The sequence below is a fragment of the Suricata suricatta genome, chromosome 16, assembly GCF_006229205.1.
Source record: "Suricata suricatta isolate VVHF042 chromosome 16, meerkat_22Aug2017_6uvM2_HiC, whole genome shotgun sequence".
NCBI lineage: Eukaryota > Metazoa > Chordata > Mammalia > Carnivora > Herpestidae > Suricata > Suricata suricatta.
The window spans coordinates 30,554,175-30,569,913 of NC_043715.1; the positions used below are offsets into that span (position 1 = coordinate 30,554,175).

The 15,739-nt window shown below is 45.1% G+C and overlaps 1 long non-coding RNA gene across 4 annotated transcripts; it reads right to left on the reverse strand.

Moving 5' to 3' along the window:
• Window positions 1–476: 476 nt before the first annotated feature.
• LOC115280546 lies at window positions 477–14,435 on the reverse strand. 4 transcript variants are annotated; one of them, XR_003903835.1, is made up of 9 exons: window positions 14,257–14,435; window positions 12,852–12,920; window positions 12,397–12,491; window positions 11,605–11,705; window positions 10,557–10,701; window positions 7,224–7,363; window positions 5,187–5,318; window positions 1,068–1,200; window positions 477–642 (listed from the first exon to the last, which is right to left on the reverse strand). It is a non-coding gene; the product is annotated as an uncharacterized LOC115280546 (long non-coding RNA). The 4 variants fall into 4 exon arrangements; XR_003903836.1 differs by lacking the exons at window positions 11,605–11,705; window positions 12,397–12,491 and adding an exon at window positions 10,355–10,422; XR_003903837.1 differs by lacking the exons at window positions 11,605–11,705; window positions 12,397–12,491 and having other exon boundaries at window positions 1,099–1,200.
• Window positions 14,436–15,739: the final 1,304 nt, after the last annotated feature.

A 15,739-nucleotide genomic window follows, 5' to 3' on the forward strand; every position in this document is an offset into this window, starting at 1 on the left:
TTAAATAAATGCGCGGCAGTTATTCACGCTGCGGCTGTTACTCAGGTGTGAAATCAGCAGGCACGCTCCTGCCCCGCAGCAGCCAGAGTTTTGCCTGGGACCTCAAGCGGCGTCTGACCACCTCCACCAGTCCTGGAGATGACAGATCCGTTTACAGCGCTGCTGAATGGAGTCATATTAACTTATCCATCTCTGCCAAATGCTATTCATTGTGAGATCTGCCCCATAATGAAGCATGATGGATTGCTTCTTTTGGCCAGAGAATAACTTAACCTCTGACTCGAGTCGGAGGTATGTTTTCCATGAAAAGGTGGTTAACAGCTTCTTGCAGTCGTCGAAAATACTGGCCAAGGCTGTGTGAAGTTCCAAAAGCCGTATTACATCCTCCAAGTCTGTGAAAATACATTCCTCTCCATATATTATGTATTTGGTTCCCCATCTGGGTTTCCAGGAATTAGAGCTGTTATTGTACAGTCTAATTTTAAATCTGGAGCTTTATTATTCGAAAGAAATGTCTTTTTTTCCCCCTCTTGTTCCTTTTCCTCCTTGCTCTGTGTGCATTCTGTAGCAGGTTTAATTGAGTTTTCCCCACAAGGATTCCATTGCAACTCCAGGGCTTGAATATCCTGATAGTCAATGGAGCTTAAAAAAAAAAGAGAGAGAGAGAGCTTTTGCAGCCGTGACTGTATTCAAACAGAATCCCTCATTTCCATGGAGAAGGACAACATGTCCAAGTGAGCTGGTTTTATATTAACTTCAGGGCAGGAGTGGAATCTGAGAATTGAGGACAGGCTGTGTCGAGGCTGTCCCCATGGGGGGCTGTGTGGCTGTGAAGATGCTTGTCAGGGGCGGGGCCTAGGCAGACAATCTGGGGCCCCCAGCACCTCCCCACTAACCTTTTCCTCTCCTTCCTCCCTGTCTTTCCTCCCGCCCGGGGGTGGACGCACTCCATATCAGATGGACGTTACCCTTAAGACTCCTAGGTTGTGATGTCTTTACCTACCAACTCTTTCTTTCCTGCCTTTCTAGGTGCATGTGTTTTAGGGGGAGCGTAACAGGGGACTCACAGCTAAGTTCATGTGCTTTGTCCTCTTTCACCTTGCTCCTTTGGAACTGGTCTTCTACACACAGATCTGAGCCTTCACTGTTTTTGCCCTGTCCTGGAGACCAGAGTGCTCATATTTGAAAGAGATTTGTAACCTACGAGGCACATGCAAAATAAGTAAAAATCAAATTGGATTTAAAAATATTCTTAAATATTCTAACTGTTTTTTTTTTTTTAACATTTTCTTTTTAAGGGGGGCTTGAGTGGTTCAGTCAGTTAACCATCCAACTCTTGATTTCAGCTCAGGTCATGATCTCAGTCTATGGGTTCAAACCCTGGCTTCAGGGATTCTTGGGACAATGAGAACCCCAAGTTTTATATTAACTTCAGGGCGGGGGTGGAATCTGAGGATTGAGGACGTGCTGTGTTGAGGCTGTCCCCATGGGGGGCTGTGTGGCTGTGAGGGTGCTTGTCAGGGGCAGGGATTCTCGTTGACTCCCTATTTCTCTGCCCCTTCCCTACTTGTTCTCTCCCTCTCTTTCTCGAAATAAATAAACCTAACTAAAAAAATTTTTTTAAGTAACATCCACACCCAATGCAGGGCTTCAACTCACAATCCCAAGATCAAGAGTCATACATTCTACCAACTGAGCCAGCCAGGTGCCCCTCTTAAACATTCTAAAAAGTGTTGGGGGGCAGCTGGGTCGCTCAGTTGGTTAAGCGTCTGACTTCAGCTCAGGTCATGATCTTGCAGTTCGTGGGTTCGAGCCCCATGTCAGGCTCTGTGCTGACAGCTAGCTCAGAGCCTGGAGCCTATCTTCAGATTCTGTGTCTCCCTCTCTCTCTCTGACCCTCCCCTGCTCGTGCTGTCTCTCTCTCTCTCAAAAATAAATAAGAAACATAAAAAAAAGAAGAGAAAATCATCTTAACAAATAAAAAAATAAAAAGTGTTGGCATAGAGCATGACAGTACTTTGGCGCTAACACACCACAAGCCCAGCTCTTTCTCCTCTTAGCTGGGTGATATGGATCACGATCTTGGCCCCTTGGGTTCTCAAGTTCCTCATCTCTGAAATAAGGCTAATGTCCTTTTTATTTCAAAGGCCATCTTGCATGTTTAATGAGACGTAATTCTCAAACTCCTCCCATGGCGCTGACATTAACCCTCGATACTTACTTGTTGGTGATGTTGATGAGGGGGGAGAAGGATATGATTGTTTATTACCATCTCTTGGCGGGGAGCCTTGCTTTTACTCTGGAGTATTCCATTTGAAGGCATGCGATTTTTAGAGTGGAAAGTGACTCCTGTTACGTCTGCCTTTCAGCGGCACCAGGAAATGGTTCCTTGAACTGTGGACTAATGCACATGTGGTCTCTAGTAAAAGCCATGTGAGGAGTGAGGGTGGAAAATTCCAGGTCTGGCTGCTGTGTGGGTGGCTGACCCTATTAACCATTAACAGTTTATCTTGAATCTGATTCTGATTCTATCTCATTTGTTCTCTTGGCCCCTTCCTTCCTTGGTTCCCTTCTAGAATTTACATTAGAAAATGAGCAGCAAGTGTGTCCCATTTGTTGGTGTTGGAGCCATCGGCCGTTCTCCCTTGTCGGCTCACCTAGGCATTCTCTTGGTTTTTCTTTTTGCTAAGTCACCACCACATCATGGATGGAAGAGAGATGGCCTTTTCTCTGTTATTCCATCTAGAAATAAAATGACCGGCTCTCAACCATCCTACATCATTTTGGCCTTCAACGGCAATGGCTTTTGAGCTCCTGAACAGAAAAGCACTTCCAAACCAGGAGGGCATAGTAGTGTTGGATCTTAGGTAGAGGTTAGGCGGGTGCAAAAGACCAATCATAATTTGGAAGGTCACAGTTACCCCTGTCACTGATGTAAATTGCCCAGCGAGGAAGCACAGAAACCAGGCTGTCGTGCTGTCACTCTGGATGTGTATAACATTGGATGTGTCCCCATAAAATGTATACAGACTACACATAACCTGTAGAATACAATAGAGCCATGTGCTGTGCGTAATTGTATGCTGTTTTTGAATGATCTCAAAAAAGCGTGCATGTAATTGGATTTGGATATCCAGTACGTGCTAGATTCTGCGCCTCTCTATCACAACTGAATTATTTTGCCTTTCTGTGAAAGAAGTTCTATGGAAATAAATTGCATTTCAAGATTTAGCGAGTTTAGTGTCTCCACTATTATATAAACCTTATTGGAAGAGGAGCTCACCTGTAAGGTTTGTCCCACAGAAATTAGGGAGAAACCACCACAGAGCAAAACTCTAGCCTTATTTGATTGTTACTAGGATAAGAACTTGCTGAGTTCACAGCAGCGGGCCCTCAGACCAGTGACTGTCGCATACGGCCTCATGGGCACCCTTAAGCCTACAATCCCGCTTACTCCGGGCCAGTGATGCAGAGAGATTAGTACCAACCAGAACAGGAGTGAAAGCCAATAGTAATTGACTGCTCTCTGTGATCTAGGTTCTATACCGAGCCTTTTGTATGTGCTATTCTCTCCATACTTTCTCTATCCCCATTTCACTGATGATGAAACTGAGGTGTAGAGGTGTTCAACACCAGGATAAACTGCTAGCACCCGGGATAAACATGCTAGCAGTCTGACTCCAGAGCTTATGCTGTCTGCCATACTTTGAATGTTTGTGTCCCCCTAAAATTCATATTTGCAATCCTAACCCCCAAACATGATGGTATTCGTAGGTGGGGTCTTTGCAAGATGATTAGGACATGGGACTGGAGCCTTCATTAATGGGGTTAATTAAAGAGCTCCCACAGACATCCCTAGCCCCACAGCGAGAAGGTACTATTGATGAACTAGAGAGAGGCCCCTCACCAGAATGCAATCACGCTGGCCCATGCTAGCCCTTAAATCTGAGACAACCAGCCTCCAGACCTGGAAGAAATAAATTTCTGTTATTCATAAGCTACTCCATCTGTCGTATTTTATTATAGCAGCCCAAATAGACTGAGAATCTGTCCGAAGGACACACAAAAACCAAAGCTTCCATCTTGGTCCCTCTCCTTCGTACTTGGGAGAGCCATTTTATCTCTCCACATCTCAGGTTCCCCATGTGTGAATTGAAGACAGTGGTATCTGAATAGGAACTTTAAGCAAAGACATTGAAATTATGCTTGAGGAATTGGTGTGCAACTTCATAATGATAGACGTTTATAGGTTGGTGTTAATTTAAAAACTAAGACTGGGTGGATAATTGGACGACTGGCTCCTAGTGCCTCCTCCCAGTGACGGTTGGTCAAGAAGACCAGCTGATTCCATCTCATCCCTTCCTCGGCCCCTTCGTCAGCCAAAGGTGGTGGGGGGAGGATGGACATATCTGTCTAATCGTAGAGTTTTTCTTTTTTTTAAGTTTTATTTATTTTTTTATTTATTTTTAACTGAGAGAGAGAATGAGAAGAGGACAGGCAGAGAGAGAGAGAGAGAGAGAGAGAGAGAGAGAATCCCAAGCAGGTTTTGTGCTGACCGCACAGAGCCCAGTGGGGGACTGGATCCCACAAACTGTGAGATCATTCATGACCTGAGCCAAAATTGTTTAACCAACTGAGCCACCCAGACTCCCCTGGAATTTTTTTTTCAGTCAGGGGTGCTTCTGACTTTTCTTCTAATATATAGTCTTCAAGGAGTGCCCTGACCCACTATTCCGAAAGGGCTGGATCAGTACCAGTTAAGGAGATGAGCACTGAATCTGTTGACTTAAGAAAAAAGCGAGTCCTTGCCTTTGAGACTCATTGCTTAGATACCTATTCATCTGTGATAAATTGCCTTAATAAAGGCCATTGAGCCCGGGAACAATGAGAATGAGGGTGAGTTATGAATAGAGGGCACTCTTCTCCAGGAAGATGGGCGATATGATATGCAGCATCCCAGGACATTTGCAGTGCAATGATGCTGATTCCAGAAAGCCTGTGGAAGGAGGCAAGGCACTTTTCTACTTGGTGGGGAAAACGACAGCAGCTCAGCTGTCTCATACATCGAAGACACATTCTGGCACACAGTAAAGAGGAAAGAAGGGGTCTGGCATCTGGCTGTGATCAGCAGTCACTGCTGGCAGAAAGTGCTGGAAGTTGAGCAGCATCGGTTATGGCGACCTTACTTGATGTTGTTTGAGGGAGGCCAGCAGCACTGGGGGGTCCGAAGCTCTGAGCTGGAGTGCAGGCTCCTCCTTGTTGGCTGTGTGACTTTGACCTGATCTCTTGGTGTCTCAGCTTCCAATCACTTCCCTGGGCTGAAGGGTGAAAAGGTCAAGTTTGTGACAGGACCTTATGAACCGCTAATAGCTGCTTGTAAATGAAAAATAGTCCTATCAACGTTTATTAAGCACCTATTTTGTGTGACACACTGTGCTGCACTCTTTGGGGTATGACACTGAACAAAGAAAGCCACATGGCCCTGTTCTCAGGGAATTTGTGGCTGGTCAGTGGAGATAGACAATAGCAAATAAATAAGATGGGAAGGGGGAGATTTGAGCAAGGAAGTGATAGAAAGCATCTGATCTGAGTCTCCAGAGGACAGTACAGAAAGGGGCAAATTAAAGAATAAACAAATACTTGCATCCTAGTTTTATTTGAAGAGGGTGACTGAGAAACCATTGTTGATACTGTCTTTTTCAACATATCATAATGTACAGGTAAAGCATGTTGCAAAAGGATTTAATTCCTAAAATTTCACACAAATGCCAGTTTCATAGCAAATTTCAGATGTCATTTTATATTCAGGATAAAGTGCTTCTTATGCATATGATCTATATAGCTTTATTCTGAAGCCATAAACATTGCATTTATTAGGTCCAGAGGACTAGTTAATGGTAAGTTCATCCCTCTGGCCCATATAGTCATTAATGGACTCTTCCGGCGTGCCATGAGGTACTGTGCCAAACCCCCGTGTGACCAAGGCATGGCCCTGTCCTCACTGTGACTGCAGCCATCAGTTCTTTCAGGATTATGTTAGCTCCTGAATGCAGCCTGCAGTTTTCTGTGGTGAGGAGGGCTTTGTAAGCAGCTCCATGTTCTTCATGCTCTTCGGGTTTGCTGCGGCTGGAGGAAGTAGAGTCAATGGTTGGGAAGGTGAGCCTGGGCCCAGTGCAGGTAAAGCGGTTGGGCCCAAGGAGAGAAGTTTCTCATGGGGGAGCACTTGCATCTCCAGGCCAGGAGCCCACAGGCTGGCTTGCTGATGCTCTCCAGCGCCTTCTGATGTGAGTTCCATGGAGAGCAAACCCTAGGGACTCCCTGACGTGTGTCTCCTTCCCTTCTAGAGAAAAATCCTCTTTTCTCAGTATTTGCTGAAACTTCCTTGGTTGCCTGGACATTTTCATCTTAACTTATACTTGGCACTATTTTTAGATTTATGAAAAGTCTAGAAAAGTCTAGAAGTAGAGAGTTTCCATCTGCCCCTTGCTTAGCTTCTCTTTAATATTAATGTCTTATTCGATCACGGTGAAATATCAAAACCAGGAAATGAACGCCAGGACAATACTATTAACTAAATGGCAGGTGTGTGTGAATCTCACCAGTGTTTACCCCGTGTTCATTTCTCTCTTCCAGGATCTGGTCTAGGATCCCATATTGCATTTCATTGTTATTTGTCCTTATTGTCCTCCCACCTTTTTATTCCTGGGTCCTTCCTTGACCTGACCATCTTGAAGGGCACAGAACCCTTGGAGTCACTTTAAAGAATGTGAGGGCTGTTGAGTTTTGCTGTGGGTGGGCAGTCTGAAGTGGTGAGGCTCTAATCATCGTCATCATTGGGGCAAAATTGGGAGGATGTGGCTCCTCCATAGATTAGCAAAGGGAAAAAGTGTAGGCATGGAGCTGGGCTCTAATAGGGATGATGAGAAATGGAGTCTCTCATTGTAGTATCTTTCTCCTGAGTTCATGTTGTGATCATCCCTCCTGGTTTCAATCTGGGCAAGTTATTTCATTTTTCTAGACTTCAGTGTTCTACTCTGTCAAGTAGAAATCATACCAATGCAAATCTTGGGTGGAGGGGGTTGAGGAAGAAATGAGATAAGGCATGCAAAGTATGTGATGCCATATCTGGAACATGAAAAACTTGATATATGTTATTTTTATTCTTATTTTTACATGTTATGTTTTACTTGTTAGGCATGATGCTAAGCACTTTGCCAGCATACCTCACTTTGTCCCAGCATTTCTCCTGTAAGGTAGTTGTCTGCACTTTCCGGATAAGAACCTGAGGCTCATAAATGACTTCAGACCTAATTCTGTCCAGCCTGGTGTCCACGTTCTTTGAAACACCACCTTCTTGCCTCACCTGTAATAATGGAGATATTATGTGTTTCAGAGCTCTTTCTCATTTATGGGTTTGAATTTATCTTTGAAACATTCTAGGGATGGGACAAAGATATCCCATTTGATGGGCAGAGAAAGTGAGGGACAGTTTCAGAAGCTAGTGAGATCCTTCTCACCCATGCACTTATTCTATTGGGCAAGATGCCACTAGAATCTTGACATGAGCCTTCCAAGCCCTTAATAAGCATGCGCTGATTTTCACAAAGCATTTCAGAGTTGTTTTGTATGGTAAGTGTGTGATCTTTCAAGCCCATGGAGTACTGAGGATGTCTCCAAGGCAGTGGGTTGCAAAGACTTCAGGACCAGCTCAGGGTAGAGACCTGTCATTTCTCTCACCCGCAGAGAATGTCCAGCTAAAGAACCCTGAAATTGTCCCACATTTGCCAAACAATGCTGTAATTTAGAATTTGTCTTTTCTCCCCGCTGGAGACCCCCATCCGCAAAGCCCAGATCTCTTGTGGTTTTGTTTGGATTTTCTGGCTTGAAAAGCCTTGCATTTCAGGAGCAAACATTGGCCATGATTCTAATGTTTGGGGAGCGGCATTAGAGACACTTAGAGAATATAAAAGTAAGCACTGACATTTTTAATTCCCATTGAAAGGAACCCAATGCAAATGGTGGGTTAGGAAGGGCAAAAATCCATTGAGTTAATCCATTGAGCACTGTGCATAGTGGGGACCACAGGAAAATGAGACTTGGTTCCTAGAGACATGAGGATGATCACAAATGACACCTGCTATGTGCCAGGGAAGTGGTCTGTGTGTTGCAGCCTTATTTTATTTCTTCACAGACCACTCTGCAAGTCTCCACTCTCGTGGAGATCCAGAGAGATTGAATAAGCAACCCAAGTTCACATAGAAAGGAAGTCTGGATCCAAGATTTGAACTCAGAAAGGCCTTGCTCATATATTGCCACCAGGCCCTGAAAAAACATGTAGGACCAACGTGCAGGCTAATTTTTGTGTTGTGGTGGCTTGACTACCAACTGGGTTTCCCCTCATAATTATGTGAGTAGACACCAGAGAGGGGGTACCTAATCTGCTCTCAGAATATGCTTCCCAGGGTCTTCCCAAGCCATGTTTAGACCTGCTTTTCTTCCTCATCTGCTTGAGGTGGGATACACATGGCTTCTTACCTTGCAAAGCGAGCATGGAGACAACAGAGAAGGGAGTGAATAAAATGGCTGCCTAGGAATGGACCTGTGTTAAATCCAGATAAATTCAGTTCATCATTAAAAACGTTGAGCCAGAAGGCCTCTGACTCGTGGTAGGCATTCGATACATGTGAGCTGAATGACTTAATGGGTAAGGGAGTAACTTTTGAGACCGAAGGAGGTTCGTAAAATGCCTTGGCATAAAATGGGCTGATGAATCAGCTCTAGCTCTAGCTCTTTTTGCTCATGTGTGGAAAATGAGGTAGAGAGGGTTGCTGTAAATCAGCATCACCGAATGTCAAGGGGCAGGGAATGAGCTGTACCAACATGCACACGTGCAATTGCACTTTTGCTTATTACAAAAGACTGTTTATGAGAAAAGGGCTATTTTAATCACTACACATCCAAATCGTGTACACAGCCAAATCACCACTCAGCCAAAACCTGGAAGACTGACAATGCTAAAGACCGACAAGGATGTGGACCAACAGGAATTCTCTTTCACAGCTGGTTGGAGTGTAAAGTGGCACAGCCATTTTGGAAGACAGTGGGAGTGATTTATTACTACCTAAGCACACTCTTAACTGTGTGATCCAGAGACCTTATCTGGGGTTTACCCCATAGAACTGAAAATGTGTCTGCACAAAAACCTACACACAGTTGTTTTAGAGCAGCTTGATTCATAATTGCCAAAACGTGGAACCAGTAAGTCAGCGGGTAAACAGTGGTACATCCAAGCATCGGAATAGTATTCAGTGCTAAAAAGAAATGAGTTATCAAGCCATGTAAAGACGTGGCTGATTGTCAAATATGTATTACCAAATGAAAACAGCCAATCTAAAAAGTCTGCATACTATATGATTCCAACTATGGCACATTCTGGAGAAGGCAGAGCTATGGAAATAGCAAAAGCATCAGTGGCTGCCAGGGTAGCAGGGGGAAGAATCAATGGAAAAGGAGAGCACAGAGGAGTTTTAGGGCAATGAAGGTATTCTGTGATGCTGTAATGGTGGATACATGTCCTTATGTTTGTCCAAATGCACAGAATGTCCAACACCAAAAGTGAACCCTCCTGTCAATTATGGACTTTTGCTGATTGTGATGTGTCAATATAGGTTCATCAGTTGTAACAAAAGTCCCACCCTGGTGGGGGAGGTTGTGTATGTGTGGGGACAGAGGTAGATGTGACACCTTTGTACCTTTCTTTCAGTTTTGCTTTCAACATAAAACAGCTTTAAGATGCAAAGTCTTTAGGGGCACCTGGGGGGCTCAGTCATTTAAGTGTCCCACCTCGGTTCGGGTCATGATCTCACGGTCCATAAGTTCGAGCCCCGAGTTAGGCTCTGTGCTGACAGCTCAGAGCTTGGAGTCTACTTCAGATTCTCTTTCCCTCTCTGCCCCTCCCCTGCTCACACTCTGTCTCTTCCTCTCTCTCTCTCTCTCAAAAATAAACAAACATTAAAAAAGTAAAATAAAAGGGCACCTGGGTAGCTCAGTCAGTTGGGCTTCCAACTTCAATTCAGGTCATGATCTTATAGTTCATGAGTTCGAGCCCCATGTTGGGCTCTGTGCTGACAGCTCAGAGCTTGGAGCCTGCTTTGGATTCTGCGTCTCCCTCTCTCTCTCTGCCCCTTCCCTGCTTGTGCTCTCTCAGTCTCTCAAAAATAAATAAACATTAAAAATGTTTAAATAAAATAAAAATAAAATACAAAATCTTTTTTAAAAAATGAAGACAAAGACAGAGGGGAATTTCCTCAGCTTGGCAAAGATTATCTCCCCAAACCTACAGCGAAGCACTTACTTCGTGGCGAGAAGCGTGACGCTTCCCACTAAGATCAGGAACAAGGCAAGGCTGTCCCCTCTCCCCACCTGCTTCAAACGAAAGAAACAAAGAGGCTGAGGGAGAGAGAAGGAAAGAGAGAAAGAGAAAGAGTTTTAAAGCTTTGGGGGAAAAAAAAAAGATTAGAGAGGAAGGTTTGGGCATTTCAACTCTTACCCCTTACCTGTGCTCTCGTGCCGTTCATCCAAGGAGACTGCTCCACTCGTGTCTTTTTCCAGTGTTGTGATTCTGGGAGCTGGAACACCGCCCTCGGCTCCAGACAATTGAAGACGATCTGGGCTCAAGCTTGCTTAGTGATAAACCATGACCTATTTTATATTTTCACCAAAAAAAAAAAAATTGCAAGTGAGGTAATGAACATCGTGTCTTACTTATGATTACTACATAATTAATTCATGTGAGTAAGGAAAAACACATTTAGGGGCTGCCATATGTGGCTTTGTTTTCCTTCATTTTTCATCCGTTCGTCTGTGAGAGCCATGGTGTATTATGTGCCATCTGAAGGCCGACGGAAAAGGCTTTGCCTCGTGAGCTTTAGGCTGCCTTGTGTTTCAGGGAGTTGAACTTGGACCAGGAAAGAACGCAGGAGTGAGATCATCTGCTGTGAGTGGACAGGCAGCACAGGCTTCCCTGTCTGACGGGTTCGGATGGAGGCCAGCGCCACAGGGAGCAGGTGGGCCTCGGTGGGACTCAGCCCTCAGTGATGCCATAGCCCGACCTTGTCAGGTCTCAGTAACATTTTTTAGGAGAAACTAGGAAACTGGTCTTACAGGTGACATCCCCCAATCTTCAGTGTTTGTCTGCCATTGTTATTATTGAAAATAGTTTTAAATGATGAGATCCAAACAAGGCACAAGCATCGGCCGGTGTCTGACGTCTAGATTGGCTCTGGCGTAAACTAGGATGAGAGAATGGCTTCTTGTCTCTTGTTCACCTTTGCAGATCTACAGAGAGCCCACAGCTCCACCATAGAAATTCACAGGTGCGTGGTCTTTGGGGAGCTCTGGGTGCTCCGTGAGCAACAAATGGGACAATGAACATGATGTACTACCCGTTTTAATATCTGAAGGCAAGAATACAACCTGGAGACCCCAGCTTTCCCCAACCAGCAGAAGCCACTTCTTTTGGTCTATACAGGAGGCCTCTCCACTCTGTAACCCCCCACGCACACCCTGTGCCACACAGCTGGCCAGCTGCCTGCAGTTTGTCACCTGCTGGATCCTTGTAGGCATTTGAGTTGTAACTCCTCTCTTAAGCCATTGGTTACTAGCATCTCAGGAAAATAACGCAGGTACAGCTAGCTTTCAGACTCCTTTGGAATGAGACAAAGAACAAGGTAGGCCCTGAGCCAAAATGGAGAGATGTAATTTTCCTATGTTCCAGTTCAGAATTCCTCAAACATTCTCCACTCCACCATATAAAAACCTACAAGTCCCCCACATCTGCACATTCTGTTGCCTGGTCAAGTCTTAACTGACCTCTTAGGCCACGACTTCTGGGTCCCTGAGCAGGATTTGTGTGTTCCACTTCTGGGTTCCTATCTGAGCCTGACACTATCGTGACCCCCTCGATCATATTCTCATATTTTTCACTGAGATATCTACAGCTATGAGCGGCTAGGGGTAGGGTTGGTTTGTCTTTTCCTTGGTCTCCTCAGGACCCAGTGTATTTTGTGGCACACAGCTGAGGGGTCAAAAATATTTGCCAATTAAGAAATGACAAAGACGAAGACTGTCTTCCAACTGGATGCATGGCTCCCATTGAAAGCTGTTCTGATGTACTTTCGCCATGGACCCTTCCCCACAGGACCCTGAGATGAGGTAGGAGTGCTAATTTCCCTCTTCCTCTTTTATTCTTTTTTTCTCCTTGGACGGGCATGAAGAAGGAGGCAAGAGATAGTGTGGAAAGAGCAGTTTGGAGACTCTCCTCCAGCACACCATCCATGCCACTGAGGGAAATTAAAACCCAACCTCTTCCTATGAAGACATGTTCAGCAAACTTACTGCTGGAATCCAGTTCATTCATTAACTATCAGAGCAGCCGATCTGGATATGGTGTTCCCTTCAGCTGACCACCGCTGGCCGCATGGCAGGCAGGGCTAGGGGGAGGGCCAAGCGGGAGCCAGAACGGGGGAGAGAAGGAGGCAGGGGTGGTGAGCTCTCCACGCAACATCCTCCCTCCCCCGCCCACTTCCAAATCGTAAATTAACAACCGTGGACCTTGTTAAGTGCAGCTTCACAAATTAATATGAAATATAGTGCTTTTTCATAAGCTTGAGAACCAGATTTAAAAGCATATTGGTGTTTGTACACAGCAGGCCGTAATGATCCATTATCCTGCAGACAGAGAAGCTCGCAGCAACACATAAAGAAGATGCAGTTGGGCCATCTGCTTTGATTTCTGCAGCGTCCCCAGAGACACAAAGGAGGAGCTGACAGTCCTCTCCATCTGCCCTTACATTATCAATTACAGTTGAATTATGCCGTGTGCTGTAGGGCTGACAGATACGGATGGGCGACGGTGGCACCTGAAAAATATAGAAGGAAATCCATATGTTGGGAGCCAGCTGTTTATTTACAAGTCCCTGACATATTTCCTCACTTTCTCGGCTGCTGCCTTTTTTAAGGTTCCTAGAGACATTTCAGTTTAGTGTGAACTTGAGAAGAAATTAGGTGTAGCAGCATAGCACCACATGAATAATATTTCAGTTTCCTTTTTTTTTTTACAGTTGAAATGTGCGCAGAGCAAAAAAAAAAAAAACCAAAAAACATCAGGTCGAACAGATTTTAAATTATGAAAAAAAAATAAGTTGTGAAAACATCTGGGGTGGCTGCCACAGCTTGTTATGTTTATAAAACATGTTGGAACAGGCGGGCCCAGCCCACTGTACATTTTTGGCAGCTTAGAAATCATGTGTAAAACTGTAACTTTTATGAAATGGTAAGTGTTTATGAAAGCTTAGGGGGTGAGGTAGACATCGGAGCAGCCCAGCGCTTTCATGAAGTCTCTGGCGCAACTTCTAGAAATGCTGCTTCGAGGGCACCATGTTTTGTTTTGTTTTGGCTGGTACTTTTCATTCTTTTCCAACAAGGGGAAGTCCCTGGTTCCTGGTTCAATCCGATCTGGACTGGGGAGGGGCAGGGCTGCCATCCCCCGTCACTTGCGCTTGGGTTTTATGGTGTAGTATTGCTTCCAACCGTGTGGGAGTTGACTCTTGGTTCTTATTTCACGCCATGTCCTCTCCCCACATCCACTCAACCGGAGAGTCGGTGCCTCGCATGTTTGCTCAGCTGAGTTCCAACTCAGTGTGTCTGGAGGGGAGGGAGTGGGTTGGAGTCGGAATTCAGCACTTGCAGGTGGCAGGGGACAAGGGGCCTCATGCTGGCTGTGGCTATTTCTGAGATGCCCAGGAGCAGAGATCTTTGCAGGGTGAACTAAGAGACTTCGATTGGGAGTCAAGCCTTAGTTGTCCACCATTCCCTTGCCCCTTGGGGCCAATTCAGGGGGACCTCGTGGTCTGTAGGCTAACTCGGAGATCCTACATTTAACACTTTGTTTCTTGCGTTATACTTAGGCTACGTCCTATACATATGAGATCAGTAAGTGGAGAGCTTCCTGAAGGAAGGGATGAACTTCCTTAGGTTTGCTTCTTTCTTAAGACCAGCATGACTCCTGGCATTCCCTGAGAGTTCATCAGATGTTGGATGAATGAACCCAGGGATGAATGAATGATGCCTTAGGATTTACTTTACATTACGTAGGAGGCTTAGCAGTCACAAGTGCAAAATCTAGGAACTACAGAACCCTGTCGTTCTGTGATATGACCATTGAGATGCCAGCTTTTTGTCACTAAGAACACCTACCTTCTCAAACCTGACCACTGTCAGCAGCGGTCATTCTCTTTGTGACCACTGGGCAACTCCCTGGAGAAGAGGGGGACCCCATGGGAGTTGTGTTCACAGGCTATATGCTGACTGTTGATCTTCTTTGTCCCATAGCCTCTTAGCCACTGGATTCTACTGACCTTCTCCTTGTGTCCTGCTGGGTCCTTACTGCTGAGGCTCACAGCCCACATGATCATTCATAGTGTCATAGAGATGATGTCACATGTGCACAGTGATCTCCAAGGTACTTCATCATAAAAGCTCAGAGCTTTCATGCATCAGCATTAGGACCCTATATAATAATTTGTGGGACCCAGTGCAAAAAGAAAATGTGAGGCTCTTGGATCACAACTGAAGAATTTTAAGGGGATGATGATGAAGCATTAACCAAGCACAGACCCCTTCTGAGCAGGGGCCCCTCTAAGCTGCTCAGGCCACAGGCCCAGGAAGCCGGCCCCCGTTGGTGCTGTTGTCGCACGTCTACTGGTGGCAGCCCCACCACACCACATCCATCTCTTCCCTCAGCTTCCTCTTCCTTCACAAGGCATTACTCAAGAATCTCTTACCCTGCTTCCTGTCTCATCATTCCCTTTGCCCCAGTTCTTTCATTCAGATACTGAACAGAATGGAGCCTCACAGTGGTGTCAGCATTTTCCTTTCCTACTTCTTTTTTCAAAAAATTTTAAGGCTTTTATTTATTTTTGAGAGAGAAAGAGAGAGAAACAGGGCATGAGTGGAAGAGGGGCAGAGAGAGGAAGGGAGACACAGAAGTTGAAGCAGGCTCCAGGCTCTGAGCTGTCAGCACAGAGCCCAACACAGGGCTCAAACTCATGAACCTCAAGATCATGACCTGAGCCAAAGTCAGATGCTTAACTGACTGAGCCACCCAGACGCCCCTCCTTTTCTACTTCTGACTTCTCTCCTGATTGACTTAAAATGTCTCAGTCAGGCTTTGATCCCCCTCTTGAGATGGAACCTAACCACACCTACTTCAGCAGGCTGCTGCGCTGCTGCAATAACAATACAAATATACATATTAAAATATAAATTTTACACATCCCTTGTAACTTGGCAGGTGCACCCAGAATACCAGCTATCCTCAGCTTCTCCCCATCATTGGCTAGAATTGATTCCATCGTATGTCCAGCAGGAATCCTTGGGTCTAGGCAAAATTTCCTTCCGTCATTCTTTCATGTGTCATAGTAATTTTTCTCCCTCTTTCATTAGTTCTGGCTTTGTTGTTTTATTTTGTTTGTTTTTGCTATTTGTTCCATTAGTCATTGTGTTCAGCATCATTTATTGATTCTCAAAATACACAAAGATGGAAAGAAGGCCAGGGTAGCCTGTATTATTTTTTATGATTTCTCCATCCTTTCTTCCAGGTGTCTGCTCTCCTGTACTCCTCATATTTAAGAGAAAGGGTGTAGCAATAAAATTGCTCAGAGAGGTGAATTAAATTGGC